The sequence below is a fragment of the Nyctereutes procyonoides genome, unplaced genomic scaffold (assembly GCF_905146905.1).
Source record: "Nyctereutes procyonoides isolate TBG_1078 unplaced genomic scaffold, NYPRO_anot_genome, whole genome shotgun sequence".
NCBI lineage: Eukaryota > Metazoa > Chordata > Mammalia > Carnivora > Canidae > Nyctereutes > Nyctereutes procyonoides.
In genome coordinates, this window is record NW_026575049.1 from 64,847,300 (window position 1) to 64,865,849 (window position 18,550).

General features: G+C 39.4%; 1 long non-coding RNA gene across 3 annotated transcripts in view; it reads left to right on the forward strand.

Annotated features, from left to right (window-relative positions):
• Positions 1 to 18,550, forward strand: part of LOC129511424 (uncharacterized) — a 95,808-nt gene that overhangs the window by 25,921 nt on the left and 51,337 nt on the right. The window contains exon 3 of one of the 3 annotated variants that reach the window (XR_008664819.1): positions 5,526 to 6,410. The exons of the other annotated variants lie outside the window; for them this stretch is intronic. This is a non-coding gene — a long non-coding RNA (uncharacterized LOC129511424). Of the gene's footprint in view, positions 1 to 5,525; positions 6,411 to 18,550 lie in introns of those variants that run through there. 3 annotated transcript variants of the gene reach the window in all.

Here is an 18,550-nt window from a genome sequence, read left to right on the forward strand (position 1 = left end):
GATCTCAGTTGAGAATAAGAGGAAATTAGCCAATTAAACTATTAACTAAGCTAAGAATTTCTGATAGTTAAGTGACAAAATAAAAACAATGCAAACAAGGTTTTTGATCAGAGCTGTCTTCCTGCCATTCTCTAAATAATTGCAGTTAGGCTCTTTCAGCTTTCTTTTGATACTGCAAACAGAATAGAGGTCTCCAATACTAGCTTTTGGTCAGAGGTAATAATACAGGATAAAGATGGTGAACTCAATAGTTTTTGAGAAACCATTATCACATTTCAAGGAATTTTAAAGGCTGTCATTTATAAAATGCATTCCTATTTCAGGAATGTTAAACTGTGAGCAAGGTGTGCCATAAATTCTACCAAAATGTGGCATTGGGTTGGTACACTGTGGGGAAACAGCAGGGGAGTGGAGTGAGTGGTGAAATTTAATTGAGACTAGGTTCAAGCTCCAATTGTGCCCCTTACTAGCTATGAGACCCTCAGCAAAGTGTTTAACTTCTTTGAGCCTGAACATCCTCATCTGAAAGCTGGAGATAATATTAGCTACGGGGTTATTAGATGTTTTACATAAGCTATTGTACATGAACTATCTTGACACATAGCAGGTTCTCAGTGGGTGTTAACTGAATTTGAATCTGCTTTTTAAGCACCCTGTGGCCTCGAGGAAAGAAAATCTGTCCTATCAAAAGGATTGATAGAGAACTCTCTGGTTGGGAGAGAAAAGGCTTCATCTGTCAATGCTTGATCCGCTTTGGACTATTTTTGACTTGATAATAATTTGCTTGTTATTCCTTGATTCATTGATTCCTTCATTCAATTGTTATTTTAGTGGTCCCTACTTTTTGTCAGGCAATAGGGTTTAAAAAGATGAATAAGACATGGTGGTTTCCACAGATTGTAGAACCTCGTAGAGAAAGAAAGGTATGTAACCAAATAACTGAGAACGATTAAACTATTTATTCATTAAAAATTTGCAACCCTTTCCATTAAAGAAACAATTAAAAAAATAAGATAGAGTCCCCAAATCTTCTATGATTTGTAAATTATTATAGAAGTATGGGTGATTCAAACTATATCAAAAACAAAATTTCCTCTTTCAACTTTTCCCTTTTGTTAGAGTTAATTTTGACATTGGCATCAGGACACATTTTGTTTATCTTTCGCTCTCACACTACATCTGTTACCTTCTCTGTTAGGCAAGTATAGAAAGTAAATCACCAGGCAAGAAACAATAAGCTCAGCATATATTTGAAACCAAGCAAGAATCTGAAACCAAGTTGGTAGACATAATTTTAGTTCTACCTGTGTTCATAATGCTTTGCATACGGAATACTGTATCTATAGAACTTTTAGCGGTTTTTTGGCCAGGCAGCATGGCACAGTGGGAAAATATAGGCATAGAATAAGTTTAAATTTTGGCTTTACCACTTATTAATTGTATGGGAAAGTCTTTTAACCTCATTGACTCTATTTCCTTATTTGTGAAAATGAGTGATAGTAATACTTATAATAGGATTATAGTGAACATATATGCCCACACATATGACTTCAACAAATATAAGTTATTACTAAAACCTTAAGACAAAAAAGAAAGTATATTTTGAGTCCTTGGATAACTGTACAAAGTACTCAAATGCTTTAATATAAATCGTATATATTAGAGGCAGAATTTGACTTGATTATATTAAGCTGGCAAATGGTTATTAAGGTTGTTTAAACTTGGGACACCTACTGTGACAAGGTCATTACAAGGTGTAAATGCCTAGCTAGAGTGGTGAACTCTGGGAACCAGGCTGGACATAGATTGGAGCCAGTCAAGATGGGAGTGTGGAGTGGGAGATTAAGCTCTGCCTATTTGAGGAGAAATATCCACATATTTGGAGTTCTTTTGTAAGGAAGAATTGTCTTCTTCTTAGTTAATTTATTAGTTAATTAATTTTTATTCATTCATTTATATTAGTATGGAGTCATGCATATTTTATATTTTAGGTAAAAAGCTATGTTCTTTATTTTGCTGTTTAAATTGCTCCAACTTTGTCCATGGGGAACTCTTTCAGGTTGTTTCCTGTGCCTCTTTGATGTGTTCTGACCCTTTGTTTTTCTGAGCACTTCTTTGCTTTTGGGGATTATAAAGTGCTCTAGGCTCATCTTGTTTTTTCTCTCTGCTCCAGTTGTAAAATCAGCCATCTCTCCAAAGAGCCCCGGTTCCTTTTGTTAGGGAATGGTATATAGAAACCAAAATCTGGGTCCTGTGTGTGCTTAATAAATATTTTCTGAGCATTTCTATCAGCTTGGCACAGTTCTGGGTGCTAGAGATACAACAGCAAAGTTCTCTGGATCTCATAGAATTTATATTCTAATAGATCATGAAATACTATGAACAAAATGATACCATGTTCATGATGCTATGAACAAAACATCTAGAATAATATTTGACTTATAACAGGGATTCAATAAATGTCAATAACTCCTTCCCACTCTCCCTCACTATACTTGCTCTAAAGTTGTTCAAACCCCATTTTTAGGGATTGGAGCTAACTGGGCTGTGCCGAGGGCTAGAGTCTCATGCAAGAGTGGGTGTAGAGATTACTGCTGTTGCTGGGCTACATGACACATATGTTCTTCAAAGCATGTTTGAAGTGTTCCTGTGATGGCAAATCAATGTCTATAATCGAGGATACCCAAGAGGTACAGCCAGGAGATGAGGCCAAAAGCTCAGAAATATCAGTTGACTGAAACCAACTGTGGAAGCTGAGTACAAGTTGAATCCATTAAGAAAAGATCCTGACTAGTCTATGAATGAGATATGGGACCTGGGTCTTTCCTGGGTCCTGCCTCCTTGGAATAGGAACACTTTATTGCTCATAAGCCTAGGCAAGGCAAACATGCTTGATCTCTGAATGTCCATATACCTGCTTTGCAACCTCCTCTTATTTTCTGTCCACCACTCCCCTGCTGCCCTGCCATGTATTCCAGGGTTCAGATAGAAGAAACCTTAGTGTAGGTATACTGTTGGCACTGCAATGGCCATGCTATCTCCCAGAGTCATAATGCAGAGACTGGAGTAAGCTGTTAATAGCTGCTCCCAGAGTTGAGGCTTACTTAAGGGAACACCATGTTTCTCTGCTTTCTACCTTTGTGTTTAAGTTCCCTTGGTGCTGGGTGAATGGGAAGTTGCTACCTGGGAGGGTCTATGGTAAGGAGTAGGAACCCATGGTTTCACTGGATATCCAGATTGTGAACAGAAGGAGAGGCAGAGGTTAGTACCAGGGAAGTGGCCAAGCAGAATCCTGCCTCAGGCTATAGACAGGAAAGTAACCCACAAGGCTAGAATCTGGGAAGGCTGGGAACTTGTAAAGAAAAAAAAGTGTGAGGGGGGTAGACAAAAAGGTATAGGACAAAGGCTGAAGGTGTTAGGGCTCTATATGCCCAGGTACATGTGGTAATGACTGCTGAATGGGTGAGCTGGATGGGTTCAGATGGTTTTCCAGGCCCTTCCCCAGAAGCTCCAGAAGACTAAGATTGCCCCTTATTTCCCAGTGATAGCAAATAATCAATAATTATTTATTATAATGATAATTATAAGATAATTACCTTAGTAATTATTTATAATAGTAAATACTATATAAATAACAAATGGAAATTTGCCTTCTGATGCCATTTTGAGGTTGTGGTACTTTTTAGTAGGCAAAATTCACCCAAATCCAGTGAAATGAATTCCAGCACCTTAAAAATTTTTGAAAAAATATGTTGATGCGAGCCTGCCCTTGTTAACCTCATCTTGAGGCCAGAAGAGGGCATGCAGTTGTAAAAGCAAGTTTGGTATCCTTGTCCCTTTACAGCCTGGTTCCTTGACTGGATACTATAATATCATGGAACCTAGAGGAAAACAAGGCTAAAAGGAAATAAGGGATGGTGTTAGGGCAAGATTATCCCATCTTCTATCACTCTCCTCTCATAAAACCTGTTCTCCTGGCACAGTCTTGCCAAAAACATGCTGACCAATGCTTAGGGTACAAGTCAGGAGCAATGCATGGGCAATCATGCAGGATAATGGTGGGGACGAGATGATTTGTCCTCAAAGTCAGACATAATGTCCTCTCACCTCTGTGCACATCAGGACACTTGCAGAGCACTGTCTGTACCCCGAACGGGATACTTTAGAAGTCTTAGCTGCTTCGAAGTAGAAAACAAAACCCAAACAAGATTTTAAATTAATTTCTATGCCTCCTTGGCAGCTATCATGTTAAACACAGTAAATATCTGGGGTAAACCTAGTAGTCACAGAGGAAAATGATATCTCACACTTCTATTTTGTAATTATTGCACAAAGTTTGCCACATCCCTCATGTTGAATATCACATAGTTAAATTGATTATCACTCCAGTTGAACATGATGATCTCTAATTAAATTGTTAGTCATTGTTCTGTTGCATAAAAATATTTGGTTTCTCAACTTACAAAGTCTGTAACAAAGGTTGCTGACTTGCAAGTTGATATTTACCAATGACTTATGCAAGGTTGTAAAAAATTAATTAGCAAAGGCTAAAGAAAAGAGTGAATAGTTTGAGACATTATCAGGTCCTCTGTTTAAAGAAAAAAAAACAACAACAACAACCACCTTTAGAAACGTTAGATTCAGTTTCTAATAGAATAAACCAAAAGAGCATTTGCTTCCTTAACAACTAAGCTCTAGAACTCTGCAGTCCTCTGGCATATATTAACCATGCTTAAAATTCCCTCTCTGTGCTGCAGAGGCCATATTGACAGAGCAAATAAAGCTGAGAAGGTGGCTATCCTATCCCCCTTAATGTTTTTCCTCTGCACTTTCCTTTCCCTCTCTCCATTGCCTGCTATCTCGTTCTCATCGTTCTCCAACCCCCTCCACGCTTCCTTATGTTCCCTTCTAGCCATGTTACCTCCATTTCCCTGCCTCCTACTTTTTTTATGTTTAAGATTTTATTTATTTATTCATGAGAGACACACAGAGGCAGAGACACAGGCAGAGGGAGGCTTTCTGCAGGGAGCCTGATACGGGACTCGATCCTAGGACCCCAAGATCATAACCAGAGCCAAAGGCAGATGCTCAACCACTGAACCACTCAGATGCCCCTCCGTCCCTCCTACTTTATAGTCTTCTTTTCTTTCTTCCCTTCCTTTTCCTTCCTCCTTCTATGCAGTGCTGCATAGTAGTTATTAAGAGCATGGGCTCCGGAAGCAGATTAAGGCTTCCAATTCTGGCTCCTTCATGCACTGAGTGACCTTGGGTGAGCTATTTAATCTTGCCCTGATGCCACTACCTTGGATCAGTCAAGAGTTGATTAGGGAAACAGAACTGCTAGTGTGGGAGGCCCCGCGAAAGTGAAGATCAGAGGGGTCACTCATCAGTCCCTCTGAGATGACAGGCATGACCAACTGCTGGAATGGACCTGTGAGTAGGGAGATGTGAAGAAGTCCATGGGGAACTGCTGCCTCGGAAGGTTTGCTTGCAAGCATCTGGTCATGAATGCTGTGTTTCATCAGCAGGGCCAGAGGTCCTCGAAAGAGCAAGACGTGGATTGGAGGAGAACCTACTGGCATCTCTATGTCTGCCACTGCTGCATCTAGCCACGATGGCCTGCGGAGAGTAATGGCGGCTGCTTTACTTCTGCATTCCGTATCTCACATGAATTCCACTTTTGGCCAAATCAAACCCAGAACCATATAGGGAAGTGGCTTTTTGGGAACCTAGGTCTAACCTAGCCAGGTTTTTGCAGTACAAATCACCATATGAGTCATTTTCAAAATGCAGTTATTAAGAGTTCAGAACCCATGAAGATGTTGTGAAAAGTAGATGAGACCAAAAACATAAAAGGAAAGCACTTATCACAGTGTCTGGCACATTGTGAACACCCAATAAATAAATTCTCCTTTGTTTTCAATCCATTTCCTCTTACGTTTATCTTCTACCTAAGCACTACTACCAGATTTCTCACTGTCATTGGCATTGTATCACCAATGTTCAGGATTATTAGTAAATGATGTGGGAAGTGTTACAATAAAATAGATATTATTTATTGAGTATTTAGTAGGTTACATCCACGGCACCTTTGTATGCATCAACACATATGATGCTTACAACAACCTTATGAGCTAGGTACCATCGCCATTCACATTAAAAGTTGAGGAAATTGAAGTAAAAAGATTATTTACTTGGCCCAAACCTCACAGGATTTAAACACAGTACCTGTTTGTTTACAGTGGAATAATGTAAGCCCAACCATTTTAAATACTCTGTTCCCATTAGAAGTGGGAATACCACCTGTAGGAGAATTATCTTCAGGCATACAGCACCTTCAAAACTTGCAAAGGAGGGAATCCCTGGGTGGCTCAGCAGTTTAGTGCCTGCCTTCGGCCCAGGGCATGATTCTGGGGTCCCAGGATCGAGTCCCGCATCAGGCTCCCTGCCTGGAGCCTGCTTCTCCCTCTGCCTGTGTCTCTGCCTCTCTCTGTGTCTCTCATGAATAAATAAGTAAAGTCTTAAAAATAAAAACTTGGAAAGGATCTCAGAATTCCCTTTCTGTGGATATTGTTTCACACAAAATTGGGGCAAATTCTAAATCTGCTCACTATGGTGGAGACTACCACACCAGTGGCCAGAAAGGACTTGGTATGTGGCAATGTTGGGTGAAGCAGCTTGGATCAAGCCAACAGAAGGCTGAGGGATTTGAGAGATGGAAAAAAGTTAGTTTGTAATTAGATATAATTTTACAACCTAAAACTTGAAATACTTGTTCTAAATGGACTCTCTGGCCCTTTTTAAAGCATAGCCTTGTGACTTTTATTGGAATGCAAAGTCCCTTAAATTACCCCAGCAAATAACTCTGGCTTCTGCCCTAAACTCAAGTAGAGACTTCAAATCTGCACCTCCACAGATTGTCAATGGGCTTGGGCTATCTCATATATATTTTTAAAAATTTAAATGTTTTTGGATGGGACTTATCACAGTTCCCATTCATCCCTCATGTTTTTTGTTTTTTTTCTCAAGATTTTGCTTATTTATTCATGAGAGACACACAGAGAGAGGCAGAAACATAGGTAGAGGGAGAAGCAGGCTCCCTCTGGGTAGCCTGATGTGGGACCCAATCCCAGGACCCTAGGATCACAACTTGAGCCAAAGGCAAATGCTCAACCACTGAACAACCCACGTGCCCCTCACTCATCCCTCCTTATCTGTCAACTAGCCTTACTTTACTCATCAACAGTTATATCTCTTGACTTAGAAGACGTTGAGTGTCTGATTCCTGCAAAGTTAACAGTCTCTAAGAAGACAGATTTCAAAGGAGTTGGCTGGTCTTGGATTTCCACTGAAAATCAGCAGAGATGAGGGGCACGAATCCTCTCAATTCTTTTTTCTACTCATCCGGTCTCTCACCTCTGAACCCATTCTTTGAAGCTCCTTGTCCATAAACTTGCTGTGTGGCATTCTGACAACCCCTAGGTTACCTTCTAAAAAATAAGACCTGAGTTCCCAGTGGTGGAACCATACAATTTCACCTTTGCCAAACATAACATGCATTTTGTAAACAAAAGGTTTTGAGATGTAAAGGCTAAGAGTGAAGCAGAAAATCTGAGACTATTTGTAGGTAGACACAGGTGCAATCCCTACAAGTGCGCCTGGAAAAAGTTAATTGTGTACTTTTCAGTTCTAGGGCTTAAAGTGTTAAAGTGTGCTATTAGGGAAATAGTTGGTTTCCTATGGTTTGGAACACCTGTAGTATGAAAATTTGAAGTTATCAGAATACGATAAATGATAGTGTATTAGCTATGTTGACAAGCGTGTTTGGCATTGAGGTTGTTGTCTGTCAAAAATAGTGCAAGTATTCATTGCATTTATTAACTGTCACTGAAACCTGGGACATGATAATGATGGTGTGGTAAAATGTATTTGGTTCAAAAGCTGGTTTTGGCATTTTATGATACGGATTGACAAAAGTTTGTGATATATAATTTAAAACGTGGGTGTAGTTAAGGTAACCATAGTATTTATTGGAGAGCACCTTTTATTTTTTAATTTATTTTTTATTGGTGTTCAATTTGCCAACATATAGAATAATACCCAGTGCTCATCCCATCCAGTGCCCCCCTCAGTGCCCGTCACCAGTCACCCCCATCCCCCACCCACCTCCCTTTCTACCACCCCTGGTTCGTTTCCCAGAGTTAGGAGTCTCTCATGTTCTGGAGAGCACCCTTTAAATAAAGATATGGAGAAAAATGGGACTATATAGAGTCTAGCTTGTTAAAAGGAGGCAAAGAACCTGTTTCTTTGTTACAAGAGACAAAGTTTCCTAGAAATTTGCATATTTCTCCCAGTGTACTGGTTTCCTGGTTTGTGTCCCTGAATCTGAGCATCATATCATCTTCACCAGTCTCTTATCTTCACTTGTATCATTACTAAAGATGCTTTTGCTTGTATGGGTATTTAAATCAAATTACTTTTAATTAAGTATAAATGTTATAGTTTTGTTATTCTATGCCCTGGCAACTTTCAGTCCCTGCTCTTAGAGACAAAATATTTGCTTGTAGTGTATGAAATGAGATGGCTGTAAGTACAGTCTTATGTTTTTAAAAATGCATAATAGTTGAAATAAAAAAAATCTTAGTAAATGTGTTGAATATTATTCATTTGGAATGCAATACCAGTTTAACACATAATTACAATTTCAGAATGTGGTGCAATCATGTCCTTAACATAATTAAGTAAATTAATACAAATCCAAATTCCCCGTACACTAATGATGACTTCTAGAGCACATTATGTCTTTCCCATCTTTATTCTCAGTATGTACATAAAGACCTAGCCTGTATAATAAATGCACTGTTAGAACAGTGGATTTTCTCAATTTCAAGGATTCTTTTGAGTACTCAGGAAAGTATGTAGAACCATAGGTGCCTGGACTTTTATAAATCAGAGCAGCCAAATGATTTGTCAATAATTTGGAAGAAAAAGAGGTAAAGATTATGCTCAATCTAGTGGAGAACAACAGTCTTATAGGAAAGGGGTTTAAGTCATTCAGTTAATACTAACAATAGCAGCACTAATAATGAACTGATTGAGCCTGGAAGAATAATACTCCCCTTGGACCAGAATTATAGCATTACTTGGGCTGTGCCCACTAGAACTTTCTACAATGATGGAAATACTCTATAATCTGCACTGATCAAGTATAATTTGTGCTTTCCAATAGCCACTAGTTGTGTGTGACTATTGAGCATTGGAAATGTAGCTGGTGCAACTGAGGAACTGGATTTTTAGTTTTATTAATTTTAATTAATTTAAGGTTAAATTAAAATAGCTATGTGTGGCTCGTGTCTGCAGTATGGAGAGTGAGGTTCTAAAGTGTTACGGATAAAGCCTCTTTGAGCAATTTCTTTACTCATTTATTGATGTACACATTTGTATATATGTTTACATTAATTAATTCTACCAATATTTTTTGAGCTTTCTTTGCTTCAGGTACTGGGAATATAATTGTGTATAAAACTAACCCAGATGCTACCTTCATGGAGTTTATAATGTCTCATGGAATAGATGAACACCAATCAAATAATCACACAGCTGGTGGGAATTAGGAGAACATGAAGGTTGTAAGATTATCCCATGTGGACGACTTCTGTGAGGAAATCCAAGCTTTTTAATTTCTTTAAAGTCTTCTTATTTCCCCCCAAGGAAGTGACCTCTGACCTGGGATCTGAAAGTTGTTTGGCCTATGAAAGGAATAGATTTTATCAGTTGACACTACTGAGATCAAGCAGGGTTGGTAGAAAGACATTTCGATTACATGGGTAAATAAAATCACTGTTTCTCTTTAGAAAGAAGAAGAAAAATATCAGGAGCCTGGTGTTCTAAGAAACATTATAGCTGTCAGAATTGCCAACTGTTGATCAGAGGATATCCAGGGAGTTTCCAAGTCATTTTGTCTCATTGTATAAAGGGAGAGACCCTCTGGAGAGCTTCTTTCTCTTTTATTAAAATAACGTGTAGAAAACACATGCAAAAACAGTTGTGCACACACCTGGGTACAATTAAGAAGTTAGAGGTCACGTGAATTACATTTCCTTAAAGAAATATTTTAGTATTCTTGGAAACCTATACTGCTACTGAATGGTAAGTTTCTGTTACAGACAAACTATATCTCTTGCAAATATGCCATATGAAACAGTACTGATTTTTTCCATTTGAATATTCCCCAGTGCCCTAGGATGGTTATCCATGAAATAGATGATTTGAAGCTTCAGGAAATAAAGCTAACCAAAAGGAGCATAAATAGTGGTCACAAGAATCTAGTTTGCATATATAATTCCAATCTCCCTAAAAGTTCTGGTTGATAATCTAATTTAACCATGAAATGATAAATGATAATTTGAGAATAATTATGTACTCTTAAATGAGAAGCCACTAAAGTATGGCAGCACAGAATTAAAGTAGCATGTGACACTCTCTGATTTTACTTGCTGTAATTTTAATTTGGGGTTTGGAGTCAGGGTGGCAATGCCTCTTCAGAACAACCTGATCCTGGTAAAATATCCAGATAAAATCTAAGAGAAATACACTCTATCATCTTCAAAAGGGTATAAAGTTCTATCTACCACTTCCCCTAGTGCCATATTTTATAATAAATCTGTCCAGTTTTATGGAATGCTGCCAGATGGCTGAGCTCTGTCCTTCCCCCCACCCTTTGCTCAATGTGCCTGAGAGCATCTGAATTAGGCTAGGGGCATACCTTCATCAAAATTATATTGCATTTAATTAACAGAAATCACTATATAACACACCTATGGAACATTCTGAGGATGTGTGCTATATAGAGCCTTGGAGAACTCTTGGGTCAATGCGGTACTTAATGTCTTTATTTCACCTACAAATACTGACACATATCCCTCCCTGAGCCTACATGTAAGATCTTCATGAGTAATCAGAGGGATGGGATACTGCCTCAAAATTCAAGTCTGCAGATACCCTGAAGCCCCTGTGCTTTATCAATTGTGTTTTCAATTTTCTATAAAACCCACACAGACTGCTTTCATCAGGATATGTGCTCATTCTCTCCTGAGAGGTAGGCACTGGTTCTAGGGAATTCCCTAGGTTGTTATTACCCTACATTGACTCTTAGTTTTATATGAAGGAGTTCCTGTTGCTCAGGTTTCTGTGTGTGGAGGGAGACACAAGGAAGCCTAATGGTTAGGGGTGGAGACTTCCCTTCATTTTACCAGTGGTCATTAATGGCCTACCTGTCCAGTCCTCCAGGCCCAAACCATTATGTTATACATTTTGTACCCATTTACATGGGTACCCATGTATATACATTTTGTACCCATTACGTAAGCAAATGACATGGGGAATACTTTAACTTTTTCTAATGCAAAATTTCAAATACACACAGAAGTAGATACACTAGTGTGAAGAAGCTCCGCACACTCCCAACACTGAGCTTCCACATGACTAAGTCATGGCTGGTCTTACTTTATCTGCACCCCGACCTACTCACCCCTTTCTGAATTATTTTGAAGCAAATTCATGAATAGTTTGCACATAGATAAAGCAATTAATAGAGGAGGCCACTCTCTCCCTAAAGCCAGCTTTGAGCTTTCTCTTTCCAGTAGGAAGAAACTGCCATCCTTGAGACTAGTGTATCTCTTTCTTCTAGCACTTATTACTTCTTATCTGGAATTATTGGTCTTTAGTACATCCTATCTTTCCTATTGAACTTATAGTTCCTTAAAAGCAGGACTTAGGACTAATTTATTTAACATTCACTAAATATTTGTTGAATTAAAGAAGAAATATATAAAGATGGGTCACAATGACTACAATTCAAATTCAGCCCAAGATAAATCCACATCCAGCACTGGGAATCGAAGAAACAGATACTACTTTACTCTGTACTTCATCTGGCTTGTCTATGGATCTTAAGTATAGACCTGAGTTTCTTCCGAATGCCAATACAACTTTTAGGCAAAATATGTTTATCTTGAATTGAATGATAAAGGAGATAAATATGGTAGAAGATGTATTTGTTATTTATAATAATGTAGATAACAGAAGTGGTTTCACATAGCTATGTATTAATACAAACTTGAAAATGGCAATCCACATTTTGCATGAAATAGCGAAAGAGATTTAGGAAGGACGATTTTCTTCTATGGAGGAAGAAAATGGACTTTGGAGTCAGGCAGACCTGACTACAAATCCCAGCCTTGAGCAGGTTATTAACCTCTCTGACCTTTAGCTTCCTAATCTATACAAATGGAAGAATTTTTCCTTGCCTCACAGGATTGTGAAGGATTAAATGAGATAGGATATGTGAAATCTTCTAGCACTGTCTGTCATATGGTTGGCACTTTTATGTGTTGGTAATAATACTAGCAATCACTTATTGAGAACTTACTATATGATGCTAGCACTGGATTAAGCAGGATACAGGTATTATTCTAATTAATCTTCAGAGTAACTTTGAGGACAGTGTTGATATTTTTGCTTTTTAACAAAATATATATATTTATTTATTTGAGAGAGAGAGAGAGAGAGCACAAGAGGCAGAGGGAGAGGGAGAGAGAATCTCAAGCAGACTCCTTGCTGAGTGTGGAGGCCTATGGGGGCTTTATTTCACAACCCTGAGATCATGACCTGAGCTGAAATCAAGAATTGGCCACTTAACTGGCTATGTCACCCAGGTGAAACTTTGCACAGGATAGGGCTTTTCTTAAAATTTTAAGGAAAATGTCATTTCTTTCAATCCGTTATCAACATTGTGATCATATATCACAGAAACTGAGAAATGTGCAGCTTTAACTGGGAATTTTTGAAAGTGGTAGAGTTAATAACAGAAAAATGAACAATTGAAAACCAAATTCATTTTTATTTTAAATATAAGAATGTGATCTGATAGAAAATTAATACATTTAAGGGATGCAAAATATACAGAGACTTTTTTGTAACACTAATTTTAGTGATGTAGGAGGAAAATACACCTAAAGGCACAACTTCCAGAAGACACTAACAGAAATAACAGCATCAAACAAGTATAAAATTCACAAAATTTTGAAGGTCTTAAGAAATCAATACTAGTAAAGTGTTTAGAATAGTGCATGATACATAAGGAACGTGGAACAGGCGTTTGTTGGATAACATGAAGGATGAGGCGTAAAACACCTCATTTATTAAGTCACACAGAATCTGAGGCAGTGTCCAGTGCTTATTAATTAGTCTTAAGAAGACATTAGCACATCACCAAGAGGGTATACATTTTCTTCTTCTCCTTCTTATTAGAAATTCTGGCATTTCTTAAGTTTATTAGTTCCATTGGTTATTCCAATACAAAAGCCTAGAAGGGCTTCCATTAAAATATGCAGATTGGCTATTGCAAGCTGCTGTTACTGTCCTCTTTCAATACAAATACTTAAAGGATTTGCTCTTCCAGAAAATGCAGCCTAGCCCAAAAACCGGTCTTTAAGGTTGAGCTGGAGTGGCTGGTCCCTACAAGTTTCCACATTCTGAACACAGATTTACTGTAGTAAAGAAATATCTAAGTCAAGTGTCTGAAGAACAGGGTGTGATTTAGCTAAAATTGCCAATTTTGTTACAGCATGTTTGGAAAAGTTGCCCCCGAACCGGCTGTCACGAGTATTTCTTAAATTAAAATAATTCCCACTGAATCTTTTGAAAGTAAACAGTTGATGTCCAAGAATCTCCCAGAATAAGCCATTGTAAAGTCTCATCAGGACAGGAAACTTTGTGGCAGTTACCTCTGCATGCTCAGGGCCTGGCACCTGGCAGATGCCATAAATCTGTGTTGCCCGTGGAATGAAGAGAAATTATTTATGCCACAGGTCAGCCATGCCAGGAGCCTGGCTTCATGCTTCATCTTACCATTAAAGCTCTTCCTACATAGGCTTTAAAACTCCTGGATGTTACAGTAAACATTGCTCAAATAGGTTTTGGATCATAACCTCAATAGGGCCCAAGTCATGTGTGGCAAAGATAAGCCTGTTCTACTATTGACCCATCCTAAAACTCTCTATGGATTTGGATGCTGGCAGAGTTAAAGCAGACCCCAAGATGGTCTCAAGTGGACAAATGTTGAATAGAACAATTGCTGCCTCCAGCTGCTTTTGACAAATACTTGGTGGGGTGGGGAGCAGAGGAGGACAGTATGTTTTCTATTCATGGACAGGCTCTTTGCTTTTTTATCCTGTAGGCTTTGTTAACAATGATAGTTAATACTGCAGGGTCCTTGAGGTTGGGCACACAGGTCAGATACCCTATATCCACTGGGTACTCATATAAGGGGAAAGAGGAAGGAGCAAGCCACTTGCCTTTAATAGAAATAGTGTGTGGTGCCCTGGCAGTCCTCTGCCAGTCTGCTTTGCCTTGAGTGTGGGCTAGGCAACTCCCCACCAAGAGGTCCTCAGAGGAGAAAGGCGGGAGGGGAGGGGCAGTGTGGTAGATGAGCCACCAGACTGAAACATAAGTCCAAATATACCCACCTTCTCCATACCTCATCTGCCAAGCATTTGAGGAATTAAGTTGCTCCTGCACTGTTGGTGTGCCTCAGTTTCCCCCAAGTTTAGTTATGGGCAGAGTATACACTATACCCTAGGGGCTGTTGCTTGCAGCAGGAGATAATGCTCTTGTATGCATCACTAAGCACAGCATGAAATTAGTCCCCAAAGGGAGGAGGCATGACCAATGTGTGTCATCTGTTCAGACTTTCTGTGTGACTCCAGCCAGGGGAGGGATGTGGATACCAGGAACACAGGATTCGGGGAGACAAAGGAGCTTGGAGGAAACCAGGGCTCCAGGCTAACCCCACAGTATAAAAATCACAGGGTGGGTGTGGGAAGGAGGGCTAGTGGGAGGCAGTGAAGTAAGAGTGAGGGAGGGGGAAATCTTTACAAGCTGCCTGTGAGAGCTCTTGTGAGCTGGCTCAGCCACCCACCAGCAGTGTGACCTTGTGTAAGTTAACCTTTCTGGGCTTCACAGTCTTCATTTGTAAAGTGGGGGTAATGACAGCACCTACATCATCAGGTTGTTAAGAAGTAGAAATTGATACATGAAAAACATATAGGTCTATACCTGGCCAAAAAAAATATAAATAAATAAACCCAAAAACCCCAAAAATTAAAAAGGTCAATAAATATTAGCTCTTATTATCTGTAGCTCAGGTTTGGTTTTTTGATATGGTTTGACTTGTTTATCTACGGTTTATACCAAGGCAGCTATTTGGGAGCATGGAGGTTTCACTGGGTATCACTTCAGAGTTTGAATAGAATCAGGTACGCCTTAAGGTTGGTGATCTTTAAGAAATGTCCTTAAGAAATGTAATGCTTAAAGGAGCATTACACCTGCCATTAAGTGTGAATTATTTGGCTAATTCCATGTTACAAATAACAAAAAAGAATGGAAAAAAGAGGCTTTCTTTACATCTGTACTCATCTGATAACAGAACATTTAGTGACTCACTCTCACTTGCTTAAAAAAGGCAATTAAAGAACTTCACAAAAGAAACAGTGCACATCTCAAGAGGGGTTCTTTTGCAGGAATATATTCTCATTAGGTCCTTGATCAGTCTGCATCTGGGGTTCGGGAATGAGGGCCGGCTTGAGGCAGATCTCTGTAGAGATGTACAACAGGATCTGATTAAAAGCCCATGAGAAGAGAGATGCTGTGAGCTTTCAAGTAACTACACAGATCTGAAATTCAGTGTGTGATCTAGGCCAGGACAAGTCTTTGAGAAACACAGGGGAGACGTTATTGTAAAAGTGGTATGTGGCCTGGGCCAGTAGGAGAAAGGGGAATAACAATGTAAAGAAGAAATCTTGGGGTTTAAATGTAAATTTGAACCGTGGAGTGAGGGGGCAAGTCAATAATAACCTTCTAGGTTAATCTTCACTATCTCCTTACCATGGGAATCAAAACACTTGATACAAGGTCATTTCAGATATAAACCAGGAATAACATGGAGGCATAATTATTATATCCTAAACATCAATCCCACAGCAAACATTCTTATAGACTGAACTAGTTTGGGTCAGGAAAAAAAAATCTTTGGTGTGTCTTCACTGGAGTCTACCTTCATAGTGTAACCTGGGGGAGGGTCTAATGCTGGAGTGACTAAAAGTCATTATTCTTTAGGGTTTCTTCTATAATTAGTCTGTGATTAGTAGGTCTCTGGTGGAAGTTAACCCTGAGAAAAAGTGTTACTGGGAACCTGGGTTTTAATATGGGGTTTTGCAAGCTCATAGAATATGCAGTGGCCTAAGGAGCAGAATGTGCTTAATCGGAGTTGTTACCAGATTGTTTGCGTTCAACGTTAGTTTACCTCTTATAAAAAAAAAAAAAGCAATATGTTTTTCAGGACAAATATTATGAATATTTCATAAATAGGACAAATTAAAGTTATATAGGACAAATTAAAGTTATACATTAAATTGCTATAGTTTGGAGAGAAGGAAAGAATTAAAAGGGAAAGAGAAAATTGAACTTGATACTTTGCAAGTTTAGAATCAGAATCTTGGAGGTTGGATTGTGCCCATCAGTGATAGTGTGATCCTGTATAGGCAACCTAGTTTCCTGTGTAGGTATCTGAGCAAATAACTTAATCTTTCTGCTATAGATTATGAATACCTAATCAATATCTACATAGTAAAAAAATAAAGAAGTGATTGCTGATTATTCGATTTAGGTGATCAGTGAAGATAGCAGAACCAGCCACGTCTGAGATTTTTTGTTCTTGACTTGACTTGCCTGCCTTGATTACTTAGGTGGCTTTAATTAGCTACCTAAGTGTAGACCTCCTTCCATTTTTTATCAGCAAATATGACTGCAAAGTTGTTTTCTTTGCCTGTGAATATGAGCAATGTTTATATTAAGCAGATCTGAATGAAAGATTTTAAAGATGACTAAAAACTAGAGAGTAGAATATTTTCATTTCCTGAGCCCTCCACTTTGTACTTCCTTCTATCACCCAAAGGACAGTGGGCTCCCCACTCCCTTGGGCCACCTGCCTAGCTTAGGGGCTCTCAGATTTGACTCACTTTAGACGCATGTAGAGGGCTTGTTAAAGCAGATGGCTGGGCCCAACCTCCAGAGTTTCTGATTCATGGGTCTAGAGTAGGACCGAGAATTTGCATCTCTAACCAAGTTGCCAATGAATGCTGATGTTGCCCATCTTGGGACCATACTTTGAAAACCACAAAGGAAATTGGCCTCCTGTAAGCTCCTGAATTGCCCCATAACATTTTCTCACCGCTCCCCACCCCCCAAGCCTTTATCTTTGCCTTGGGCCAATGCTTCTATCCCTGCATGTGCCCAGTGGGATCCCTGGCCTCCAGCTGTTCCCTCTATGTGGGCCCTGCTGGGGGTCCATGTGAAAGGGGCCTAACTTCCCCCACACTCCCTCTTAATACAAGACTTGTGTGTTTTTTAATGGAAGCATAGAAGTGACTAGAGGGAATTTACAAACAGAAGAGGATGATACGAAACTGAAGGGAAGTGTGATTGTCCTAGTAGTCGATTCCTTAGAGTTTTTTCATTATCATCCCCTAAGGAGACTTTTTTGACCTTTTTTTCTTCTCCCTGCACCCCGTACCATCCCTCATCCCTGCCCATGAAATTGAACCACTACAATACACTGTACATCTGTTTATTTGTCGAAGCCTTTTGAATGGCTACAAACCACTGTAGTATCTAAGATTTTACACCAAAATTTTATATCCACCAAGGACCAGTTTTGCCCCCTTGGGGTGATACCACTCCTGTGGAATATGCATGTTCTAGCAGAGTAAGGTAAAGTCACTGAAACAATTTAAACTAAGTTTTCTTTGCAGACACAGTTTAGTTCTTCACCTTGCCCTAGGGTTTCAAAGACTCTCTTGTCTCTTTTCTCTGAGAGGGGCTCATTCTTCCATTTTCCTAGTATTTCCAGCCTGCTTTTCCTCTTTTGAGGAAAACCCATTCCCATTTCTCTTCCTCAAGTCTAAAAAGTGTGAGATGGAAAGAGAAAACATTAAATCCACCTAAGAAAGTGATAACCCTATGTTTTCCTTCTTAGTTCTCTACCACCTGGCCTCAGGGGTGAAACTCTGCCAAAGGGGGAAATTTGATTTGAACTCACTACCAGATGCTTCCTTTTGCCTGACCAGGTAGTCTAATGATGCCACTACAGCATTTCCCAAGGTCTGAGTCACTCAGTTAAGAACAGCCCTATTGGAACTTTAATAGGACAGCCAATAGCAGGCCCTAGCCCTCCTAAAAGGCTCTCTCTCCAGTTTCTTCACTGCTGGGTGTGTAGACATTTCCTTTTCTCCCTGCAGGCTCTGGGTGGGTGAATAGGAGAGCATCTCTCCTTTCCATCCCTCTTCCCCATAATGCGCACACGCGCGCGCACACACACACACACACCACAAACACATGCATAAGTGCAGGTGCAAAAATTCTCAGAGACTGAATAGCCTAAATTCAAACTAAGAGCAAGAACTGCCCCCCCCTTTCTCTTCTAAATACAATG